Source organism: Leptidea sinapis, chromosome 46 (assembly GCF_905404315.1).
Source record: "Leptidea sinapis chromosome 46, ilLepSina1.1, whole genome shotgun sequence".
Taxonomy (NCBI): domain Eukaryota; kingdom Metazoa; phylum Arthropoda; class Insecta; order Lepidoptera; family Pieridae; genus Leptidea; species Leptidea sinapis.
The window spans coordinates 5,693,723-5,715,882 of record NC_066310.1 but is presented as its reverse complement, the minus strand read 5'-3'; the positions used below and the strand labels follow the sequence as shown (position 1 = coordinate 5,715,882).

Genomic DNA, 22,160 nt, shown 5'->3' with positions numbered 1-22,160 from the left:
AAAAAAAATAATTTACAACTGCTCGAATCTATACGAAATAGAAATTTCGGTTTTCATTATTGAGCGAAGCTGAGCGGAGGTCCCACCGGGTGACTCCAATTGATATCTGTGTTAGATTGTTTCTCGGCCATTTCTGGTCCGATTTAAAAAAAAATGAACTCATAGAAAGCTTTCGAAATTTTCTAGGTTATTGTTTACAGAATTTTGAACTTGTAACAATTATTATAATTAATTGAGCATAGGTTAGTTTCGATTAATTTTGTTTTGTATTTGTACACAGACTTAGTTTACCTCGCTTTGCCGCAGCGAAGCGGTACGGGGAGCGACTGCGGCATCCATGTTATTCTTCTTCATCCCTTAATACATTGTTATACCAATATTTTTAGTTTTGAGTTTATCATGTTCAGACAGACGCGGCGGGGGATTTTGTTTTATAATATAGAACGAAGTTAAACGCAGATTTTCCAAGTCGGCACTCCTCCAAGCATAGGGGAATGGGAAGTGAGGGAGTGTCGCACAGCACGAACGTAGCTTCCAAAATTATTACACAAACATTTATGCATGAAGGGATTACAAAATGTTACACAACTCTGATTGAAGTAGATTTATTCATAGACTACGGTACAGAACAAACAATTTAAAACCTCCCACAGCTGAAATGCAGCTTTAAAATATGGACAAATGATAATAGATTTGTGGAAAGAAGCATCTTCGTTGTTTTACGACGGTAGTTATCCGATTATAGCCGATTATGTGATAAGATCTAAAATATAAAATTCTCGTGTCCCGGTGTTTGTTACCAAACTCCTCCGCTGAACCGATTTACAGTATGATATTTGGTGTGCATATCGGGTAGGTCTGAGTATCGGCCAACATCTATTTTTCGTACCCTTAAATAATTAAGGGTATGAAATAAATAACCACCCCTAAATTTTCTATTTTTTTTACAATTTTATTTTAGTATGATTCACCATTGAAAATACGTACAACTTAAAATTTTCGCCCTTCTACGATCTACAACTATTTTTGTATCGCGATTTTTATATTATTCTGTTCCATCCACAAATCCGCTATACGCTTGCAACATTGCAATCGAATCCATAATTATTGTAGTACGATAATTTTTATGTACGATATATTTGGTAAGCTTGAGAATCGGTCGTCATCTATATATTATATATATAGATATTATACCCCAAAAATTTCATATGGCAATACAACGTTTCCTGGGTTAGCTAGTTTAAATTATAAAATTTTAATGGTTTAATTTATTCATTAACGGCCATTATTCTAGGAATATTCTTTTATGTGTCACAACACTAGTCGTTGTTATCGAATAGTGACTATAGTCAGCTTATCATCATTGTCTGCGCTTTTGTCTAACAACAAAATCCACAGTTCTGATAGCGTAAATAACTCCAAAATATTGTACGGAGGTAACAAAGGACATAGTCATTGTTAAAATTCAAAATTTAACCCCGTTAATTACTAAAATATACCAGTCAGCTAAACATCTGGACATGGGCTTTTTTCTTATGACAATAAGGGACGAGACGAGCAGAACATTCAGCTGATGGAAATTGATACGCACTGCCCATTATAATTCTTGAAAAATTAAAAAAAAATCTGAGCGGCACTACAATTTGCCCTCGTCTCCTAGAGACATAAGATGTTAAGTCTCGTTTGTCCAGTAATATCACTAGCTACGGCGCCCTTCTGACATACATTACTGCTTCACGGCAGAAATGGTGCCGTTGTGGTACCTATAATCTAGCCGGCTTAATTTGCAAAGGAGAGGCTCCACTTGGGCGATTAATGCAAAAGTTGTAAGAAAATAAATTTATTGTTGATTGTTTAAAAATTGAGACTTCTGCCAAAACCTATTTAGACTTCATTGATTACATTAGAGTTTCATACAGAATTGAAAATGCACTTTCTCTAAAGGCCTGTATTCACTTTGATTAGTGCGAGTGCAAGTGATTAGTGCAAGTAGTGTCCAATTATTGTTTAGTGGCTCTGTTTAGTAAATTCAGTTGTTAGGTGTCGATCAGCAAGTATGGACGAACATAGAGAAGCGCAATTGCAAGAAGTACGTAAAGAAATATTAAACGCGGTGGTATCTGAAACCGAAGAGCTTTTGGAAGCTGAACATGCAAGACGAAAAATATGGGTTCGAAAATGGATTAATAGAAGACCCATTCATGGCGCAAGCTACCAACTCTTTAAGGCGAAGAGTAAGCAGAAAACACGCTAACATGGTGTTTCTAGACAAGTTTTGTGGTGAAAGTATAACATTTCGAGCTATGAACACTACTTAATCCTGTTACACATATCCTTCCACATTCCTTGTAGGTTGCTAATGCTTGCTGTTGGTTATAGTTATCACTGCCGAGCCTTTTTGAACTACCACTATTCGTTGAAGTTAAACAAGTTTTTTGGCATGTCGTGACGCATTTTTTTGGAACTTCTCTCAAATAAGTTATTATTCTAGCTTGTACTTTTTTGTGTAGGTTCATTTATTCAGATTAATAGTGAATAACGAGGATTGTAAGCATATAAACTGTTTTCCACGCAAGAATTTTGAAAATATTGACTTTGTTACCGCCGGCAGCCGTGAACTCATATCGCTCAAGGTCGCTGGCATTTAGTGTCGCCTTAAGGAATTGGCTGCTGAAGATACGACGGAATATTATTTTGCTCTCGTGTTTAATGGCAGGCACGCTACGAGTGAGGAGGAAGGCAGGGCGCGCGACCCGTGGCTACTCGCACTTCACACGCAAAAAAAATAGAACACGCTTCTAATCACGTTACTACGGAGCCAACTAATCACCTGCACTAATCAGTCGCTGTCCATACTTGTTTTCTCCGAATCACTAATCAAAGTGAATGCAGGCCTTAAGGCGACACTAAATGCCAGCGACCTTGAGCGATATGAGTTCACGGCTGCCGGCCCGCCATCTATGTAACAAAGCCAATATTTTCAAAATTCTTGCGTGGAAAACAGTTTATATGTTTACAATCCTCGTTATTCACTACTAATTGGAATAAATTAACCTACACAAAATAGTACATGCTATAAGAATAACTTTTCTCAGAGGAGTACCAAAAAATGCGTCACGCCATGCCAAAAAACTTGTTTAACTTCAAAGAAAAGTGGTAGTTCAAAAAGGCTCGGCAGTGTTAACTATAACCAACAGCAAGCATTAGCAACCTACAAATAAGACTAAAGGATATGTGTAACAGGATTAATTAGTGTTCATAGCTCGAAATGCAATACTTTTACCATAAAACTTGTCTAAAAACACCATGTTTGCGTGTTTTCTGCTCACTCTTCGCCATAAAACACAGTTGAACAGCGATAACCAGGAGCACATGAGCGTAGTAGAGGTTGAGTTGGTAGACAAAGCGAAAGTCGTTTTTTTTCCCAAGTCCCCGTCTACAAGAAACACGTGAGATAATAAAAAGTTATGTTCCAGCTCTAGAATCGTAAAGTTTATTTTTGTAATGCCTTCTTTAAACAAACGGATAATTAAATTTCATTTTATGGGTCGCCATCTCGTGGAGACCGAATTGCTTATTAAATTAATAATGATTGAACTGCAGTAAAAGATTTAGACGTAAAATTGAATTTGGAAATAGATCATAAATTTAATTTTGGAGAGTTAAATAATATTCTGCCACAGCAACAGTTTTTTATAATGGATTTTATATATTTCAAATTTGGTTTCAAAAATGGTTTGTTTATATTTCAAATTTTAACTAAGACATGCATTACTAGTGGGAGGCTCAATTGCACAGGTTGCCAGCTACATAGATTAGGGTAGGGTACCACAACGACGCCTATTTCTGCCGTGAAACAGTAATGTGTAAACATTACTGTTTCGGTCTAAAGGGCGCCATAGCTGAAAGTACTGGGCAAATGATACTTAACATCTTATGTCTCAAGGTGACGAGCGCAATTGTAGTGCCGCTCAGAATTTTTGGGTTTTTCAAGAATCCTGAGCGCCACTGCATTGTATCAAATACCATTGACAGCAGAACGTCCTGCTCGTCTCGTCCCTTATTTTCATAAAAAATGCTCAACAGCAATCGATAAGTAAGTATAATAATTTGTAAGTAAGGTTTAAGAAAGTTAAGAAAAGACAGTGACGTAACTGTAACAAAGTCAGTGACCTAACAATAACGATGTCTAAAATGGAGTTTATCTTTTTCTAGTACAAAACAGTGTTTAGCTTGTATTTAACTAAAACGTCGTTAAGTGCAACATTAACTGAAGTGTAAAAGAATAATTATAGGAATGAAACGCAATTTTTGTTAGCTGTCATCTATCTGTCATCATATAATCGTACGGCCGTTTACAATAACATATCTATCCTTAGTTTAACTTACTTACGGCCGTTCCTAATATTCAGTCTATCTCTTACTTCAGATAAAAATCGTAACTATCGTTGACTTTTCTGTCCCAATAAATTTATCGACGGTAACTCACCTTATGTATGTATGTATGTATGTAATATATTTAATCATGAAAGTTACAATTTATTTTTTACCATGCCCCGCAAAACTGCTTACGCAGGTTGACTGCAGGTAATTCGCTTTACATAAACATAGCTTATAAATTATTAAGTAAGTTATTGATACAATTAATTTACATAAATGGTTATAACGTATTTAACAAATATCTTATCCGTACACGCTGTCTGTCAATGGGACGACGTATGGCGTACCAGCGATAGAAGTTTGTATGGAAATTTCAATTCACGCGTCCCAATATAAGGCGATAAGAATGAATTATCGGGTATACTGGGACAGCTTCAGATTATTGACCGCTAATTACTGACAGTAGAAGGTAGTAATTTATCTCTATCTGGAGATAGTATATTGGGAACAGCCGTTAAGGTAGACAAATATATCCTTTTACGCTTACTTACGTTTCATTAACCTATTGACAGATAGCATTGGACCATAACTATGGATAGTAAAGATCATGTCACTAAACGGTGACAGCAAAGTATCCGTAAGTTAAACTAAGGATAGATAGGTTATTGAAAACGGCCGTATAACAATATTGGACATAACTATGGATAGATAAGATCATGTCATTAAACGGTGACAGCAAAGTATCCGTAAGTTAAACTAAGGATAGATAGGTTATTGAAAGCGGCCGTATAACTATATTGGACATAACTATGGATAGATAAGATCATGTCATTAAACGGTGACAGTCAAGTATCCGTAAGTTAAACTAAGGATAGATAGGTTATTGAAAACGGCCGTATAACTATATTGGACATAACTATGGATAGATAAGATCTTGTCATTAAACGGTGATAGCAATATATCAGTAACTAGAGATACGTTATTGAAAAGGGCCGTACATCTTCATAATCTTCATAAGAATATGATCTATCCGTAAGACACATTTTAGACAAGGTTCGACTCGTGTTTAAATATAAGCAATGTCTAAAGATTGGAACTTTTTTAAAACAAGTGTTCAACACTTGTTTTACTTCTCTGTAATAACACACAGAATATGTTTATGGTTGGATAAATTGCAATCAGGAAACCAATTTGCCAAGAGTGCAACTGTGTTAAGCCATTGGCTTATAAGGATACCGGATAAGCTTCGGACTAATTCTCCAGCTGTCATAAGCAAAGGTAATTCACAAACCCAGTTACGGCCGTTCCCAAGATACTACCTACAGATAGAGATAAATTACTACCTTCTCCTAAATAATCTGAAGCTGTCCCAATATACCCGATAAGTCATTCTTATCGCCTTATATTGGGACGCGTAAATTTAAATTTCCATATTAACTTCTATCGATGGTAAGCAATACGTCATCCCATTGACAGACAGCGTGTACGGATAAGGTGAGTTACCGTCGATTAGTTTTTTGGGACAGAAAAGTCAACGATAGTTACGATTTTTATCTCAAGTAAGTGATAGACTGAATATTGGAAACGGCCCTTACCCAATAGGGGTAACGGGGGGTTCTCTGTAATATCTCAAGTATATTTTTATAAAATGCTGCCCTACCAATAAAATCCTGACAATTTTTTTTATTTTTATCACACTTACACTTAACTATTTTCATCATTTTACGCCCATAATTCTAAATATTAAACACCCATACTTTTTACATTTCCATCTATAACAGAATAACGGTCTTAGGTAAAATATCACTTATTATATATAGGCCTTGCTAAAAAGAAATTAACCATAAAATAATTTTACAATTGTCGCTGCGAGATTGATTATTGTCAATTCTATTACCTTGTGTTAACCTTCCGAAATCGGCAGTGCCCCAGGGCACTAGATTAGATCAGAAACACCAAAACCGAAAGTGCCGTACGGCACACTACTCCGTCACCAAGTTTTGACTCTTATTTTGTTTATAAGATGGTTTATTCTGCATGGTCTTATAGCTTGTTTCAATAGCTTTCAGATACATTCACTCAAATCATTCTAATTATAACCAATCTATTATATGAAATAATAGTTTGACGACCTGTAAAGCCGAGTGGTTAGCGATCCTACCTACTAAGCTAGAGGTCCCGGGTTCGAATCCCGGTAGGTGCAAGCATTTATATGATGAATATTGATGTTTGTTTCCGAGTCATGGATGTTTAAATGTATATATGTATGTTTAAGTAAGTATATTGTATTAAATATATCATTGTCTTGTAACCCATAACACAGGCTATATATGCTTAACTTGGGGCAAAATAATTTGTGTGAAAAGTGTGTCAATATTATTATTATAATACACATTGACAGAACGCTGCACGGGCGTCAAGATTGCGCTGATTAGAGTTTCCCGGAACGGAAAGGAAGCGCGTGTACCTGCATGATCATGACACTCTCTGTTCCCTTATGTATGTTCTTCTCTCTCTCTCTCTGTGCACTGATGGCAAAATGACACCTCACCACCAATACAGCACACTAGTCACATGATCTACGAAATAAGCTATTATTAAACAATTTGTTATGTTTTAAAGTGATAACCCTCACTTCTAGGATTAATACACAAATAAAATTTTATGAACGATGCGGGACTCGAAGCCACGACCTCCGGCGTTCCGTGCCGGTGCTCTAACCAACTGAGCCAACCGTTCGAGTGACGTATCGTTATAAAATCTTGTAGATATGCTTTGTTCAACTCTCAGGTTGCGGCTTCATCTACAGGATCTACATTACAGTTGATAACCTGCACAACCCCAATATTTGCATATTAGGAAATTGACTTGAGATGTCGCTCTTGTAAATCTAAACAATATGTTATGTTTTTAAAGATAACCCTCACTTCTAGGATTAATACACAAATAAAATTTGAAAAAAAATCGTTCATTAAATTTTGTTTTTCAAATTTTATTTGTGTAAGTGTGTAAGTCTATTATAAATCCAATCTTGCACGATCTCGTATTTGACACCAAATGAGTGAACTGCGTTATCGGTTATGAGCTATGAATGAATTGATCACCAAGGTTCACATGATAATAGATATGCGACATGGATGATAAGATAAGAACGGTGATGATTAAATAAACTTATCATATTACGAATTATTGTTAAGTTTTATTTTTATGAAAATAAGGGACAAGACGAGCTGGACGTTTAGCTGATGGTGATTGATACGCCCTGCCTACATTGCAGTGTTGCTCAGGATTATTGAAAAACCCAAAAATTCTAAGCGGCACTACAACTGCGCTCGTCACCTTGATACATAAGATGTTAAGTCTCATTCGACCAGTAATTTCACTAGTTACGGCGCCCTTCAAACCGAAACACAATAATGCTTACATATTACTGCTTCAGAAATAGGCGCCGTTATGGTACCCATAATATAGCCGGCATCCGGTGCAAAGGAGCCTCCCACTGGATATATTAAACATGATAATTGTCGTAGATCATTAATACATCTAGATGGACTATGACAGCTGTGAAAACGTAAAAAAAAAATTGAGTTTTGAGTAAACTTCTATTTTGAGCTAACACAAAGTGTCGAAATTACGGGTCAAATGAAACCTAGCATCTTATGTCTCATGCTGACGAGCGCAATTGTAGTGCCACACAGAATTTTTCTCAGTCACCATCAGCTGAACGTCCTGCTTGACTCGTCCATTATTGTCATACAAAAAAAAAAACAAAGATTTTATTTTCATAATGTATCTGTCTATAACAATACTCTATTAAAGGTCGACCTTGAGCTTGATTAATGTTTATTTGTTTAAATATATTCATTTGGTACCTAATACATTGAATCTATATATATAACTAGCGGACCCGACAGACGCTCTTCTGTTATTAAAAAAAAACTCTTGCAGATGGAATTTCTTTAAATCCGTTCTTAGCTGATCTTTACTCGGCGAGAGGAAATGATGAGTGACTATATACGTGGAAATCTCTTATATATATATATATGTTTGAGGCTCTTTCACGCCTAAACCACTGATCGTATCGACATGAAACTACCACCGTTCGATACAAAATTTATCCTAGATCGTTTATGGCTACTTATTTTTTTATTATATTTGTAATAAGATGACTAAAATTTAATTTATTTCCTTTTTAAAATTCGCCCAGCGAAGCGGACGGGAATGGCAAGTTAAATATTAAAACATAGTTTTGATAATATAAATAGTCAAAGTGGATTATACATTTAAAATTACAACAGAAGGTCAAACTGTTGCTATGTGTGTGTTTAATTATATCTGTGAATATTTCTTATTTTAGAATTTAGCTTATATTTCACACATAAAATAGATTTAAGTTAGAATAATCATTATTATGTGTGAGCAAAATAGAGCTAAGTTTCGAGCATAAATAATTCTTTCTACTAATGGAAATAATTGTGTAAGTCGTGTTCGAATGGGTATGGTGTATCAATGATAGTGTAAATTACTTTGGTAAATTAATTTTTTAATTAAGAGCATAACATTGTTGTGAGTGACAGCTCAATCTCATTCAATAACCCGAGGTAAAGTGCTCGAGGCGCCCAAAGAAAAGGCCTTCAAAAAAAGCGCGTACACCTTCCTTAAAGGCCGGCAACGCTCTTGTGATTCCTCTGGTGTTGCAAGAGAATGTGGGCGGCGGTGATCACTTAACACCAGGTGACCCGTACGCTCGTTTGTCCTCCTATTCCATAAAAAAAAATAGAAGAATTTTTAGATTCAAAAATTTTACATGAGGGCTGGGCGCATTCTTACTTTCTAGAGACCATTTCGCTTTACTAGGCAATCATAAATGCAAAAGGGTATAAATTGTTTTTTTGTTTACAGAAGACATACTATAGATATTATTCATTTTACTAACCACAGATTATTATTTATATGTACCATCAGCCCAAAGTTAGTTTTGTTTGAAAAACTAATCTTTATATTTATAACCTAGGTCCTAAAGAATCATTGAGCAAAATTTAAAGAAATTAACATCTTGACTGTTGCTTCTCAATGTATTCTTGATAATGTAATTTATGTTCATAGGCACATAAGTGAATTTGCTAGAAACTGTCATAACCATAATGTTAACACCAGGAACAGACATAAACATATAATGCCTACTACTCGGCTAAGTCGAGTTAGTAAGTCTTTTGTGGGGGCGATGACATATGCTTTTACAACAAGATCCCAGAAAATGTTCAAAACAAAAGTATTACGATATTCAAAAGAATTGTTAAAAAACGTTTGTGTGGTAAAGGTAATAACATAGATGACTTTCTTAATGATACCACAGATTGAGAATGGAGCGACCGCCCTCAGGCTATTAAATAATAGTTTAAGTAATTGTACAATATTACTTTGTAAACATATCTTTTGATGAGAAAACAAATACCTGCTGAGTTTGTTGCGCCCATTCTTTTTTAGGGTGGTACTTTTTGACTTTCAATAAGTAATGTCACAATTTTTTTTTAATGAAAATAAGGGTCGAGACGAGCAGGACGTTCAGCTAATGGTAATTGATACGCCCTGCCCATTACAATGCAGTGCCGCTCAGGAGTCTTGAAGAACCCCAAAAATTCTGAGCGGCACTACAACTGCGCTCGTCACCTTCAGACAAAAGTTGTCAAGTCTTATTCGCCTAGTAATTTTACTAGCTACGGCGCCCTTCAGACCGAAACACAGTAATGTTTACACATTACTGCTTCACGGCAGAAATAGACGCCGTTGTGGTACCCATAATCTAGCCGGCATCCTGTGCAAAGGAGCCTCCCACTGGTGCAGAAATTTGGATTAGAATTTTGTCAATTTCGATAATTGAGTACTAGGACTTCATAAGTCTAACGTTACGTAAGCACAGCAGATGCAAGAAATATATTAAATATTGTAGAATGAAAATGTTCGAGAATGTTCTAGTCGGTTGTGGGTTGCAATGCTCATTGTGAGAGATATTTTTCATATTCTTTTGTTGAAGATCAATGCGGGCGGCAGCGCTTTGTTGTTTGACTTATTGAAATACTTCGAGTATGAGAAAACTTGAGAATATTTCCAATATCAAATAAAACGGAGCTAAATTAAGGTCCGCTCTACGCGATTGTTTGAAAATAGCTATAATAATAATAATAATATAATAATTTTCAAGAAAAATTCGAATCCAACACGCAAATGGTTTTTTTTTATGGAATAGGAGGACAAACGAGCGTACGGGTCACCTGGTGTTAAGTGATCACCGCCGCCCACATTCTCTTGCAACACCAGAGGAATCACTAGAGCGTTGCCGGCCTTTAAGGAAGGTGTAGGTGTCGGTTCGTCCCGGAAACACCGCACAAGGAAGCTCATTCCAAACCTTAGTAGTACGAGGAAGAAAGCTCCTTGAAAACCGCACTGTGGAGGACCGCCACACATCCAGATGGTGGGGATGATATCCTAACTTGTGGCGTGTCGTGCGAAGGTGGTTAACACTCATAAACATGATATAGAAATATAACACGAACTAAAACCTAAAGCTAAAGCGAGATATAATCTGTGAAATTTTCAACCTTATAATCTTTATCAGGATAAAGATCCTTGGAGGCTTAGTAGTAAAGAATATTTTTGTATTGAATATGAGGACGCCATTTTTGGTGATACCTATGTCGTGTCGAAATGGAAATACGGCACAAAGGTCGTTGAGAAATGCCACACATCCAGTTGATGATGATAATTAGTAAGTGCATTTGTTTATCCGTTACCACATAGAACAGACAAAATAATTATTGTGGCTTCTCATGATAATAAAAGTGTGTGTGTACTTATGTATGCACGCAAGTAGTTATACTTCTTTGGCCTAACAAAGCAAAAATCCTTAAAATTATTTATTCCTCGTGCCATTCTACGTTTGTAGAAAGAACAATATTGTAAAAAACTTGCAACGACGGCTTTGACAATTAATTATTAAATAACGAAAACGGCTGTACGGGCTTGAACCCTTTGCCTATCCTAATAATGTACGAAGAAACCAAAAAAAATTTTTAGGAAAAAGCTTAACCCTGTTACATTTATGTTACACTTAAAATGTCACTCTCATCATTTATTCATAACGCGCCTAAAGAAGTATAACTTCAAAAAGAAAATTTACTTTTTAAAAACATCATCTAGATACATATAAAGCGGCGAAGGTTTCCTGCAAAATGTTTCGAGTAACTGTCTAGCTTCGTCTAATATCATTGATGAAATAAACTCTGTAAAGCTCAACCAAAAACACGGTTTACCAGTGGGGGGCTCCTTTGCACAGGATGCCGGCTAGATTATGGGTACAACAATGGCGCCTTTTTCTGCCATAAGACAGTAATGTGTAAACATTACTGTGTTTCGGTCTGAAGGGCGTCGTAGCTAGTGAAGTTACTGGGCAAATGACACTCAACATCTTATGTCTCAAGGAGACAAGCGCAATTGTTGGGTTCTTTCAAGAATCCTGAGCGGCACTGCATTGTAATGGGCAGGGCGTGTCAATTAACATCAGCTGAACGTCCTGTTCGTCTCGTCCCTTATTGTCATAAAATAATACATTTAATTCAAAGTCAAAGTCAAAAAATCTTTATTCACTGTAAAACTTTATAAGTTATTTAGTGAAAGTCAGGATGAAGTACAAAAGTTACAATAGCATTCAAATGAGTATAACAATATTCATTAACAAAATTTAGAACATTAATTCCAACTATCTTTATCATTCAAATAATCTTTCATGCTATAATAGGCCTTAGATGTTAATTTATTTTTTACGATACATTTAAATTTTTTAATAGGTAACATTTTAATTTCATTTGGGAGTTTATTATAAAATACAACACAATCCACTTTAAAAGATTTAGCAATTTTACGGAGCCTAGTAGATGGAATTCAATCGTCAAAGTCGTACAGAGGTTGGTTGCCACGTCGATATCGAGAACATACGAGGTGACGGGTTCGGTTACATCGGAACAAATGGCTTTCTAAGAACCAAGCTTAACCGGACGAACGAGCTTCCTCGCCCCAAAACCAAACAATGCATACAATACAATACAATGGTGAATAGAAGCGTCTAGTACATGTTATAGATACCGGAAACTATTAATGGTTTTAGCTTTGAAACACACACTGTGCGTCATCATTCGTTTGAATACAAACTTATAACATAGAAACAAATAATTGGACGTAATTCCAGAAAAACTTTCCAAACCACAATCATGTCGGAATTGAGTTAAGAACACAAAACTGGTCACGTGATTCATATTAACAGACTGACAAAAAATGGCAGCCCTACTCTTTAAATGAAATCATGACTTAGTAGCCCAACCCACATGTATGGAATACACTAACATTCATTAAACTTAAAACATGAATTCCTTAAAATGTGATGTTTGTGGCTTGGAACGTTGTTCAGGAACTACGTTCAATTATACTATCGTACGCGAATACAACGGCAAATAGATATCGCCTATTAGTACAAGATCCCACTGCTCGATTTTGCAGCTACGTGTTTTTTTGATAAAACTAATTTTAAATGATCGTTTAGGGAGAATGAAAAAAAAATTGGCCGCAAATACCTATTATTAATTTTTGTTGAATGAATTGTTTGAAATAAAGAACACGTCACCCTGTCACCCAGCTGTCAAAACTCAAGTGTCACTACACTACACTCTGTCATTATTTTCCCGCTATAAAATCCCGCTCTGTCTGTCTCTGTAGTAATTTAATAAAATAACTACTGAGTCTTTTCAAGTATTTTATTTGTTTAATCCTTCAATTTTAGTATAAATCATTCTGATGCAAATTGCATCTATATATTTTTTTAATAAAGGAAAGTAAAGAATTGAAAAAAATAGCAACCGCAACATAGAGGTTGCCAGGTGTAAACAAGTTCATTTTTGTTGATATATTACAGTCATCTCTTCTTTTTTATAATTTTAACATACCTAGCATATTTTTTTAACTCTCTACATAATTTCCTTTTAAATGACATACAATTCATAAAAAAAAACATGCAGGTGCAATTTGCGTCAGAAAATTAATTATACTAAAATAAATAATAGGTAATTGCGGCCAACTCCCTAAACGTTCATGTAAAATTAGTTTTATCAAAAAAACACATACCTACCGACTCGAGCGGTGAGATCTTAGGCTATATAGAAGTGTCAAATTAAATAATATAACTTTTACGCACCTACTAGTATTGTCTATCTAGTATTATTTATTCTTCTTGCATTGATATCTTATATGTAGCGTTTTGGATGGACTTTAAAAGCGACAAGATGGAGTGGTCCCTCACGTAACAGATACCGAGGTAGACCCAAAATGAGGTGGAGTGATGTCCTTCTTACAGTGGCAGGTAAAAGCTGGCTGGAGAAAGCTAAAGAAAAGCGAGTTGAAAAAGAAGATGGAGGAGGCATTTACCCGGATCAAGATTATAATTTAAGTAATAACATAAGTTTAAGGTATAATTTTTTAAGTTACAAACACATTAAAATATGTAATCTAAAATACTCTTCAGTAAATATGCATATTATTATTATTCTATCTAGCGATTAATATCTCTCCGACATAATGGGTACTAAGGGAAGAAAAGATAATATTCTTTTAATCTATAAACAGCCAAAAATTATGTTGGCTTTACAGAAGACCGACCACTTTACAGGATATATGGTATGTTGTTAATCACCAGGTTGACAGCAATTTGTACACACGATAACCGCAACTGCAACCCGACACCACACACCCGATCTACCCACTCGCTCTCGTGATTGATGTCCTGTCAATTTCGCATTACCGCTGAATGCTGATACCCTGGTACAACGGTTGCCTACATCACAATATATTTAGAAAGAGAGAGGAGAACTTCAATCGAGAAATTGAGTTTTGTGTTTAAAAAGTATTTTTATAGGTTCATTAATTTAATAATATGTACATGATAAATTATACTTTTAATTATTGTTATGTGGTATTTTGAACAACTATTCATTCAAAGAAGTTAACATCTTGACTGTTGCTTCTCAATATATTCTTGATAATGTAATTTATGTTCATAGGCACATAAGTGAATTTGCTAGAAACTGTCCTAACCATAATTTTAACACCAGGAACAAACATAAGATTATAATGCCTACTACTCGGCTAAGTCGAGTTAATAAGTCTTTTGTGGGGCGATGTGTATGCTTCTACAACAAGATGCCAGAAAATGTACAAAACAAAAATTATTACGTTATTCAAAAGAATTGTTAAAAGGTTACTATAACATAAATAACTTTCTTAATGATACCACAGATTGGGAATGAAACGACCGTCCCAAGGCAATTAAATAATAAGTTTAATTGTACAATGTTACATTGCAAACATATTTTTTTGATGAAAAAAACCCCGCTGAGTTTGTTGCGCCCATTCTTCTCAGGTCTGAGGCAATCGTTTTGGAACGGACGGTAGTTTTTTTAACTTTTAATAAGTAATGTCACATCCTTTTTTCGTCCCCAGATTTGCAGATAATATTGACATAACGATGCAATTTCTGTAATACTCAAAAAGTCATGGTTAAAGCCCCGTGTATACTGTTACTAGATACGTCATTTTCTGATTTCCTAGTACCTACAGAGGCAATGAAATGACGTGAACATCTTATTTGCGCTGCCATCAATGTCGACTCGGTTATTTCGCTTACAAGGTAATAAGCCACTATAGAGACATACGCAGCTATTGAATGCAGTACTGTTAATACTAGTAAGTTTTAAAGGTGACACTAATTGTCATCATATCGTGGTTAATGCTTATTTACTGCCAACGTTGTCTGCAACATATTAAGTGCCTTAATATAGCGACGTTAAAATATAAGCAATTTGTTATGTTTTTAAAGTTAAAACCCTTACTTTTAGGATTAATTCTGTAGCCACCGCCTGTGAGTTGAACAAAGCATACAAGATTTTATGACGATACGTCACTCGAACGGTTAGCTTAGTTGGAAGAGCACACGCACGGAACGCGAGAGGTCGTGTGTTTTTAAGGTTTATTTCTGTATTAATCCTAAAAGTGAGTGTTATCACTTTAAAAACATAATAAATTGTTTAGATTTGCAAGAGCGACATCTCAAGTCAATTTACTACTATTCAAATATTGGGGTTGAGCAGGTTATCAACTCTAAAGTAGACCTTGTAGATGAAGCCACAACCTGAGAGTTGAAAAAAGCATACAAGATTATATGACGACACGTCACTCGAACGGTTAGATTAATCGGAAGTGCACTCGCACGGAACGCAAGAGGTCGTGGGTTCGAGCCCCGCATCGTTCATAAAATTGTGTGTTCAAATATAAATTTGTACTTCCGATTTATTTGTAATTAAGGCAGTTGAAGTTTAACAACTACTGGACCCTAAAAATCTTGTAATGTAATCTAATTGCAATGTAATGTTGAAATGAACGCAGTCGCCGCGGACGAAGCGAGGCGTACTATGACGAATTATTATTAACGCCCCAAACAATTTGGACAATACAGTGAACAGCTTGCGTTTCCAACGACCCTTCTCTCGCCCCCAGGACATTTTTAACACTCAGCACAATTATATCCCCCGGGATGTCTTCACGTCTCATTTTTCATTAATAATCCGTCGCTACAAAACCCACAACTATTTTTCACGCAAATTTCTCAATTAAATCACAAGATTCTTGTACCAGAGCTTTTTGTGACTGATATTTATTTGTGCTTACTTTTGTCATTTATTAATTAATTTATTCATAAAGGCTTACCAACCAAATACAATTTATTAACTTATGCACTGAGAATTTAATAAAATAGTTTAAATGTACTTAAAATTAATGGTAGGGACAACATTACGAAATACATGTGATATTTTAAAATCTAAAATCTATAAATTTTCGAGAGCCATATAAATTTGTTTTCTAAAATTAAGAAAATTCTAAAAGAAGATATCGATGTTTTCTTATATATTAAAAATACTATTATATAATTGTAACATTAGCTGTAGAGGAGAGTTTAAGCCATAATTACTGTGGTGGAAATGTGCATTGGGGAAAAAGTACTTAGACGATAATTAAAGGCAGGCAGGCATATGCAAACCGATTTGTGATAAAAGCGAAGTCATCGTTCTACATTTTTTTTATATAAGAGGGGGCAAACGATCGAAATAATATATTATATCTATCTAGTCTCTCGTATGTTCATCTCATGAGCTCTACTTTTAACGAACATATAGATAGATTCAGTAGATTTCAGTATGTATGTAGTAGATTCAGTAATTTAAATGAAATATTTATTCAAAAGCGCCCACAAGCCTATTTGAGTTTTGGATAACTAGGAATACAGAAATTAGTAGCAGGTCTACCAACTGTCTAAATTTTTATTCAAAATAGGATGTGACATCACTTATTGAAAGTCAAAAACACCCATTCCAAAACGAATGCCTCAGACTTAAGAAGAATGGGCGCAACAAACTCAGCGGGCTATTTCACCGTAAAAAATTGGTTTACAAAGTAATATTGTACAATTAAACTTAATATTTAATAGCGTTAGGGCGGTCGCTCCATTCCCAATCAGTAAGAAAGTCATTTATGTTATAGTAACCTTTACCACACAAACGTTTTTTAACAATTATTTTGAATAAAGTAAGTAATCATTTTTTTTGAACATTTACTGGGATCTTGTTGTAAAAGCATATACATCGCCCCACAAAAAACTTACTAACTCGACTTAGCCGAGTAGTAGGCATGAAAAGTTTATGTCTGTTCCTGGTGTTAACTTTATGCTTATGACAGTTTCTAGCAAACAACTTGTCATATTACCTTTTAATAAACTCAAGAACTTAAAGAACGCACGTTTTCCGTTCTACAGCTCTACTTAAGTCTAAGTAGGTATTGAGCAACGATTATGGTTAAAAGGTTTCATAAATGAACTATAGAAAATGTCAACTTATCCTCATTACGTAGGCTCTGGTATTCAAAACGAAACACCTTCTCGGTATGTCAATTTATCATCATTATCAATGTTAATGACACCTGCTTCGAGATCATGTTATTCTGATATTTTATTGTAGGTACTATAAAATAACTTGAGAAGCGATAATCTCATATACCTACAAAAAAAATTGGCAATTGTAGAGGCTGCCACAGAAGTGAAAACTTAGAACGTTTAGTATTAAATTTGAAATTGCAAATAAAAACAATTAAATTATTAATATACCAGTGGGAGGCTCCTTTGCACCGGATGCTGGCCAGATTATGGGTACCATAGCGGCGCCTATTTCTGCCGTGAAGCAGTAATGTGTAAGCATTACTGCGTTTCGTTCTGAAGGGCGCCGTAGCTTGTGAAATTTCTGGGCAAATGAGACTTAACATCTTATGTCTCAAGGTGACGAGCGCAGCTGTAGTGCCGCTCAGGATTTTTGGGTTTTTCAATAATCCTAGACAGCACTGGATTGTCATGGGAAGGGCGTATCAATTATCAACAGCTGAACGTCCTACTCGTCTCGTCCCTTATTCTATCTTTAAAAAAATATATTTATAAACTTATTTTCAATACGTAATGTATTAATCAAACAAAAACACTACTTCAACAATGCACAGTACATAAACATTGAACTTTTCACTAAGTCCATTTAATTTCACTTATAAGATATACACAGCAGTAATGTTCCACAATACGTCAGCTGTATAGCTACAGATACACTGCTATAAGCATATCGGTGACGCGAACCCATAAAATTTTCACCTACCAAAAATTATCCAACGCGGCTTAAGAAGCTATCATTAAAAAGTTAAATATTAATTTTCCTTACATCTTGAAGTTGCTTTTTCATTTTTTTTTATAAAGAAGCTAGCTAGGCTGTACGACAAAAATAAATGCATGTCACGTAAGACCTTAACGTTAACCTATTAGGAGAACAGCAATAAGTAAATAATCGCAGCGAGACTATCACACAACACGTCCAATGTGAACAAAAGCAATTTGTGCCCGCACGAAGTGGCGTGGTACTTTGTACGTGCGTGGCGTCGAAGGTGTTTAAACGTTTGATACTTAGATTGTATACATTGATATCGGAGCTGTAGTCGGACCGAATAGCCCCTGCGGTCACGAGTCCACAGCTCTAGGCTAGTAATCCTTTTCAACATCTGCTTATGTTTCTGCGACCCGCGTACACTGCCCTCTTATACTTTAACCAAGTACTAGGTTAGGTAATCTCTATTATCTATAAATCTATATTAATTAACGGCCGTTCCCAATATTCAGTCTATCTCTTACTTTATTATTCCAATAAAACCAATCTTATAACTATATTTACAATACTATGACTACATAAAATTAAAACTATCATTACGTGGAAGCGTACCAAGAATACTGGCAGCATTACCGCGTTGGATAGCAAGGCTGATCCGATGACCGAAATAGCTGCCAGCGCTTGGATTTCCAGTAGCCTTATTGAGACGCGAAGATAGTATTTTGAACATTCTCCGCGCCTCTGGGCCCCACGGGCCAAGTGTCTCGACACCAACACCTAGGCACAAAGATGTATGACTCACTGAGACCAACATATTTGCGACACTTGCTGTCTTCGGCAGTCGAAGCAGCAGCCCCAGCACCAACTGACGGAACTTGGACATGAGAAGGAGCCAGAGTGTCGACGCAAGTCGCGTCCCACACCAGCGCCCTTCCCCGTGCCCAACACACCAGCGTCATTCCATCAGGACGCTTGCTATCGCGGCTACCTTACCGGGTAATTTGGCTCTAAAACAGCTGGTATATTAAGAGCGGCAAGTATATTAAGTGTCTTATTTGATATAAAAATCATAACTATCGTTGACTGTTCTGTCCCAATAAACTTATCGACGGTAACTCACCTTATCCGTACACGCTGTCTGTCCATGGGACGACGTATAGCTTACCAGCGATATAAAGTTTGTATGGAAATTGCAATTCACTGGTCCCAATATAAGGCGATTAGAATGACTTACCGGGTATATTGGAACAGCTTCAGATTATTGACAGCTAATTACTGACAGTAGAAGGTAGTAATTTATCTCTATCTGTAGATAGTATATTGAGAAAGCCGTAAACGGAGAACTACTGAATAATACTTACTGTATTAGAGGTCTCCGCTGCGCTCCAACTAGATACCGCACTACCTAACAACAATAGCTTTTTTATTACGGCAACTATTAGATGCTTGTGTGCTTGTAACATACGCTTCGTCTTACATTGAAATTAGTAAAATACAAATTTTTACTACGCAAACCAGCATTTTAGTTTCAAAGTTTAACAGAACATGTGGCACGTCTACGTTGCACATTGTTCGAGACTGGCTCGAGTACGCCCACTTGGTCGTAGTAATTGCCGCACTTAGCGACTACGCCTGCGGTATCTAGTATACCAATTCTTAAACGGTATGACTCACACATCTATCGCGTTCACAATAAGAAACGCTAAGTGCGTCTACATTTGGGGAAATACTCTAAGGTTTTGAATTTGTACCAGGAAACACGTACAGTTGATAAAATAAAAAGATATTAAGCACACAATTGGAAGCGACTTCATTTGATCATGCAAGAGCTCTAAATCAGATATGATAGTGACGTTGGATTTCCGCCAAATGTTACTTTGTTTTCCAACTCGCAAGCTCTACACGCGATGGAGTAATAGATTATTTTATCTCAATGAGAGATATTCCTTTTGTTATTATTTATTTGTTTCGTGTTCAACTATATAACGGACACGGACTAAAAAATTTTATTGAATTAGGCGTTACTTTGCGGAAATCCATAATTATACAAATGATTTGAGTTTTCTTTAGTGTTAATTCCGCCAATATTTGTCTTTAAACAATTCGACACGTGTCTCGCCTCTACACAAGGCATCCTCAGGAGATGTTGACTCGAGACTAAGTTTAGTCTCGTGCCAGATTTTGGCGAGACAACAAGAAAAGTCAAATCATTTGTAGGACACGGACTAGTAAAAAAAGGAAAGATTCCGCGCCGTGATATTAGCAAGTGAAGCAACTTTATGCTAGTGTGTGTGCGGTTACGGGGGATACCAATTACATAATTTTTTCTCCCTTAAATAATCATATATATCCGCAAATACTTTTATAGTATTGTTATACACTTTTTCACAACGCACGACGGCATTTTTAAAATATTTTATTGCGACGCAAACTGATCTGTGACAGACGATGGCAAATCTCATAATGGCGGCCGATCGGCTTGTAGTAGTGGGGCTATGTATTTACACGTTTACCGACTTGTTTTGGTGCCTCATTGTTATCTAAGGTGACACGGAGTCCTTATTTTTTTACTCGTCCGTGTTAACGGACTACAGCTATAAATTATAATATTCTTAACAATTCAAATTAATTATTTATTAACGCGCACTCGATTATGACGACCTGTATAGCCGAGTGGTTAGCATCCTACCTACTAAAGGCCGGCAACGCTCCTGTGATTCCTCTGGTGTTGCAAGAGATTGTGGGCGGCGGTGATCACTTAACAACAGGTGACCCGTACGCTCGTTTGTCCTCCTATTCCATAAAAAAAAAATACTAAGCTAGAGGTCCCGGGTTCGAATCCCGGTAGGTGCAAGCATTTATATGACGAATATTGATGTTTTTTTCCGAGTCATGGATGTTTAAATGTATATATGTATGTTGAAGTATGTATAATGTATTAAATATATCATTATCTTGTAACCCATAACACAGGCTATATGCTCAATTTGGGGCAAGATAATTTGTGTAAAAGTGTTTCAATATTATTATTATTATATAAAAAATATTGGGTGCCGGATCAGCAATCCAACTCATAATAAATAAACATCATATTGTATAATTAACGTGACCATACGTCCTGCTTTCTGGCAGTCTATCCCGTCGTCCCCAACAAGGCCGTTTAAGTCCCGCTGTTGCTAACAGACCAAAAGATAATTTAAAATGTACTTTTCTCGCTCTAAATGCGTGGTACGGCGCGGGCGTCCCTCACGGGAAGTCAGTTGCCCGCGAGAAGAACACCTGAATTTTCAGCCGACAATTAATACGACTTAGAAGTCATGCCACTACTGGGCCGTGCGTGCCTGCCCAACGTTTGTATTATTCTATCGTATATAATAAAAAAATTGTAAAAATCTAAAATGTTCATTTTGTATAAAATTCCGCAGATATCCCTCTCTGGCAAAAAAATGGTCGCTTTGTGTATAAGGCACTCGAATCGAATCGAACTAAGAATTATTATACCTAAAAACAAAATTGAATTTCTTAATGCTGTCATTATTAATTAGTTCCCACACAACTGACGTACCATGCGAGTAAATAAATAAACAGTGTATTTTTAAAATTGAAACCAGACATTTAATATAAACAAGTTTGTACGGCCTTTAGAAAGGTACCCAAAGTGATAAAAAGTATTACCAAAAAATTATGTTTATTTAAATTATACACTTTTAAAAGGAGTAAAACGCGTGTCATTGTAACTGTGGTTTACATTAGATTTTTGCGTAAAAGTTACATTTTATTTTACTTAACCCGACGTTTCAAGACCTTTCCAGATCTCGTTTTCAATCCCCCTGAATATTAAAATTTTTACTTTTAAAAACAAAACTCACACAGTTACAATGCACGCGTTTTAATCCTTTAAAAGTGTTTTATTTAAATGTGTAACACTCGAGTAAATCAAAGAAAATACAATTATGTTAAAGTGGATCTTAAGATAATGTGCCAAAAAGT

General features: G+C 35.9%; 1 protein-coding gene across 1 annotated transcript in view; it reads right to left on the bottom strand.

Annotated features, from left to right (window-relative positions):
• LOC126977919 (zinc finger protein 608-like) overlaps positions 1-22,160 on the bottom strand; it is a 187,433-nt gene that overhangs the window by 137,977 nt on the left and 27,296 nt on the right. The gene's annotated exons all lie outside the window — the stretch shown is intronic.